The sequence below is a fragment of the Triticum aestivum genome, chromosome 3D, assembly GCF_018294505.1.
Source record: "Triticum aestivum cultivar Chinese Spring chromosome 3D, IWGSC CS RefSeq v2.1, whole genome shotgun sequence".
Taxonomy (NCBI): domain Eukaryota; kingdom Viridiplantae; phylum Streptophyta; class Magnoliopsida; order Poales; family Poaceae; genus Triticum; species Triticum aestivum.
The window spans coordinates 234,163,716-234,168,973 of record NC_057802.1 but is presented as its reverse complement, the minus strand read 5'-3'; positions in this window follow the sequence as shown (position 1 = coordinate 234,168,973).

Below are 5,258 nucleotides of genomic sequence, written 5' to 3'. Positions count from 1 at the left end.
AAAGAAGAACATCAAGGATTGGGACGAGTGCCTACCTATCGCCGAGTACGCCTACAACCGTGCAAGACATAAGACTACCGGCAAGTCCCCCTTCGAGATCGTCTACGGCTTCAACCCGTTGTCCCCATTGGACATTCTTCCTCTACCACTACAAGAGCGCATCAACATGGACGCGAGTGCCCGAGTGAACTATCTCAAGAAGATGCATGAAGATACAGGACACACCATCGAGCGCCAAGTACAACGACTCGCGACCAAGCTCAACGTCAACAAGCAACCCATGCTATTCAACATAGGAGACCTTGTGTGGCTACACTTTTGCAAGGAACGCTTCCCGCACGAACGCAAGTCCAAACTTCTACCACGAGCCGATGGACCCTTCAAGGTCCTAGCACGCTACAACAACAATACTTACAAGATTGACCTCCCGCGCGACAAGTACAACATGAGCGACATCTTCAACGTCAAAGATCTTTTGCCCTACCATGGTGATGAAGATTTTGATCCAAGGGTGGATCTTTCCCAAGGGAGGGGAGATGATGCGGACCATCCCAAGGTCATCCCCATGGACCTACCTACGTCTCCCATGACACCACTTGGACCTATGACAGGAGCCCGAGCAAAGGCTATCGAAGATAAGGTGAACTTGCTCCTTTCCGAACTACCACTTTCTATACATGAGACATGGTTGCTACCTCAAGCGGAAACACTATGTGTGATCAGGCACTTGGAGGAAAGCCACGGAACATCTACATCCAACGGGCAAGACGGCGAGGACACCAAGTGCAAAGGACAAGAAGAAGAGCCGCCACGGAAGCTACAGCCACCGGACGACTGGTCCAGACCGGACGTCCGGCTCCTGAAGGTCACGCCAGCCCCAGGAACCCAGGCCAACAAATGCTACAGCGGCTGGACGTCCGCCCAGGACCGGATGTCCAACACCTCCCAGGCCCCGGACGACCGGCACCACTTCAACAGAACGAAAATAGCATAAGTCCGAGGAAGACCGGACGACCGGGCTCCAACGGACGTCCGATGCCACTTCAACAGAACGTAATTAACGGAAATCCGAGGATCCCCGGACGCCTGGATGCTCGCGAACCTCCGGACGACCGTTACTTTCCGGACGTCCGACCCCTGGCTGTGTCCAGTTGCGGGGTGAGGCCCATGTACCCTTTCACTTTGCCCCTTTTTGTACTACGACTATAAATAGACCTCTCCCTCCTCCTAGCTAGGGTTAGCATTGTGATAGCTCATTTGTGAGATAGAGCCTCGCTCATCCATACGGATCTACTCCTTCAAAGAGACCGCGAACCCTCTACGAAGAAGATCCCCCTTGGATTCAAGACCCCCTCTTGGGTGGCCCCATCAAGACCTCCCCTCGGAGAAGAACTGGTTACCCTATGTATCGTCCCTTGTTGAGTTTGGATCGTGTATCCCTTTGTGTCTTGTGGATCTAGCACAAGTGTAATCGAATCTTGTTGGTTTGAGTGATTCTCTTGTGTTTCCTCTCGTGTTTTCCCTCGTGTTCTTCTTGTTCCTCGTTGGGATCCGCTCCTTTCATGAAAGATCGGCCATCTAGGGTTCCACCCTACATCACAAAGTCTTCAAGATCAATAAGCAAAGTATGGTTGCACTCACTACAAGTAGATATGAGAGAGGCAACTAATGGACACAAGAGACAATGATCAAGATATATCATGTGAGAGGCATGAGCATATATGTCATCTACCCAAGAAAGCGAGTAAGAATGGAACATGGGTGATACGACAAAGCAAGCAATCATAGTGATCAAGTCAAGGAAGCTAGTAGTGCGAAGATGCAATGTACTAGAAGTAATCATAGCAATCATGTCATGTGTGCAAATAGTGAGCATATATAATGCACATGACATATCAAAAGCATGAAAGCAAGATATGAGTAATGTATCATCATTGTATTGGCGAGAGGCCATATGTAAATAGCAATGGGACGTCATGACTCTCCCAACACAGCAATCATCAATAGCATGAGGTACAAGGAAAGCATGGTAATCGCAACAAGGATCTCCACCAAGCATGCAAATACACATAGAAGTAGCATAATGGTGTATCATGGGTAAATACAAGCAAGGGTCACAATTGCATGGAAAAGGCATACAAGCAAGCATAATATGCAAAGTGAACATGGATAGAATGGGCATAAGGTGACAAGTGGTAAATAGCCCATAGCCGTGTGAGAGACAAGTAAAACAGATGTGCGTAGTCCTTGCGCGAAGGGAACGGTGGTAAGGATAGTCCACGGGATTCCAAATCGTCATTGCTCTCAAGATCTCGTTTCGTCAACTCTTGGGATTGAGAGTTTGACGAGTATACGTGAGTACCTACACAAAACAAAGACAAAGGGAAAATTGTGTGTGCGTGGTATATGTACACATCATCCATCATGATGCATACGTGCTTGTGTTGGTTAGCACCAAATATCCAATGCTCAAATAAATGAGATGCGTGATATAGAAACATGTCATCCATCACGAGAGGTTTCTTATTATGTATAGAATAATGGAGACTCAATTTGTGTAATGCATCATGATAAATATGTAGAGCATTGTTATTCATGGAATGCATATGGTGCACGCAATTATGGGAAGCATGCAAAGTATGGAATGCATCAAAATCTCCTAATATGTATGAGGAAACTATGGGGGTCTCCTCATGAGCATTTGTAGAAACATCACATGGAGAATATTGACAACATCCAAAACAAAGCATATTTGGTTCTATGTGATCATGGCATGGCATAGTAGATGAATTGCGCAAATCATGTAAAGAAAGCATGGCAATATCATCACATGAAAAACGAAAGCCAATGACCATCATCTCGTCATCTATGCCATAAGTGCAAATGGGATTTATTTTAATGGGGCATGCATAGTTACTATGTTGAGATTGAAATGAAGCAATATGGGAGATCTCACTCATAGCATATGACAAGTTCAATGGATTGTCAAACATGACGTGACCAATAGAATTTTCACAAGATATCCTATGGAGCATAGCATCACAACTAGGCAACTCAACATGCTCATCATCATATTCATCATAAATTAGTAAGTCATGACATGAGGAAGTCACACTAGCATGAAGCATGGTAATAGGTGTGTCAACATCATGCAAGCAGTCATTGGTAAGATAGTCCACTAGTGGGACAAGAGAAGCACCATCACCTATGTTACCTTTGGAGCATCACTCATGTGTTGTAGGTGAGGTGTCGAAGACCGGGTCGTGGTCATCTTCAATCTTGATGGAACCATGTGGGGGGTGCATCATCGTCCACCATGGCCATCGTCATCTCCATTGGAGGTATGGACTCGTCGAGGATAGGCATGTCGTCATGTAGGAGACCTAGCACCAAAGAAAACATACTCGGAGTAGAGGTTAAGTTGTTAGAAATCATAGTGGCCTCACATGCCGTGTCAACTACCTCACTCACTAAGTGTTGTGGCTCACTCACTCCCTCTTGGATGCTCTCACTCGTATGGTTGGTGGAGTCACTCAAATGGCTCTCAACCTCACATAGGATGTGTGGCATGCTCTCATGTGTGGGGCTAGTGGTGGTCATACTCATCCTCTCATAGGAAATGCACTCAATGTCACATATGGTTGAGTCACTCATGTCACTCATGTGGTGGTGGCTCTCTTCATATGGGAATTGGGGCATCTATATGTGTGTGTCGGAGAGACGTTGGTGCAAATATCTCCATGCTCAACTCCTATCGTCGCCTTGGTTGAAGGGATAGTCCCATGCTCAACCTTCTTGTCGCCGTCTTGTTGTAGGAGGCCTGATAGAGGCAAAGGTGTCCTGTTTTTCGATGAGATGGTGGCTATCGTGTTGGAGGAAGTCGACTTTGACGATCCGAGTACGAACGTGCGAGGACGTCGCGCCTTAGCAATCGCTAAACCAACTCTGAGAGGTTATTGACCACGCCGGAGCACGATCAACCTGACCACGAAGGTCTGTTTCCTGCAGGCAAACAAAGAACAAGCAAGAAAGTAAGATTGCAATTTGGATACTGCGAATATAAGAGGAAAGCTTTATTGATCAAGGTGGGGTTCTCATGAGGACATCAATACCATTGTTACACCCACAGCCCCTGCTACTACATATACCGGACCAATTACTAGAGCTCGCTCACGCCAATTAAATTATCAGGTACTGTCGTTTCTTGGTAATGATTCTAATGTTCATGAGAATATGATGTTGCCTAAATTGGATACATTTGTTTTGCTTACAAATAAAGGGCCTGGCATGGATAAGAGGGATGAACATTGGAGCAAGAACAAGCATGGAGTTGATGGCATGCGCAAGGGGAACAAGAACGGAGTTACAAGTGATGATTTCAGGACTTTGAAGCCACCATAATGAGTGCATGAAGCCTTGGACGAAATATACAAGATGCCACTTCATAAACTTCGTCCAGAGGCTATTCTAGGTGCTGCGTCACCTTATTATTGGGCCAGGCCCATGTAATTTCGAAATACATAAGTATAGGCTGTTTTTAGAGTCCGTATGTGTGGGGAAACAAGAGATAGGGTTGGTTTCGGACCCCTTCCCCAAGGGCCACGAAATTCCCCCCTCTTCCTCCATATATACAGCCCTTAGGGAACCGTTTAGACTTTGGGTTTTGTTTAGATCAAAATTTCGCCATAGTTGCAACTTCGCGTATTTCGTTTGTGTTCAACGACCAGACCAAGACGTCACAGAACCCCACCTTCATTAATAAAGCTTTCCTCTTATATTCGCAATATCCATATTGCAATCTTAGTTTCTTGCTTGTTCTTCGTTTGCTTGCAGGAAACAGGCCCTCGTGGTCAGGTTGATCGTGCTCCGGCGTGGTCAATAACCCTCGGAAGTTGGTTTAGCGATTGCTAAGGCGCGACGTCTCGCACGTTCGTAGTCGGATCGTCAAGGTCGACTCCCACAAGAAACGATAGCCACCATCTCATCGATACATCGGGACACCTTTGCCTCTATCAAGTGGTATCAGATTTCCAGGTTGCTCGGTGAGATGTTACAGTTTTTCGTAGTTTAGATCGAGTCTGTTCTTCATACCTATAGTCCACGAAAAAAGCCAAAAAAATTTTAGGGTTAGTTCATCCTATCCGAACCAATCTGAGCCTTGCATAATCTTTTCTGTATTTGCTTTGTTGAATTTGCGGTTGCATCGTCGTGTCAAGTTGCTGGTCTTAGCGTCTAGTCCTTTAGAGTTTCGAGTTCTG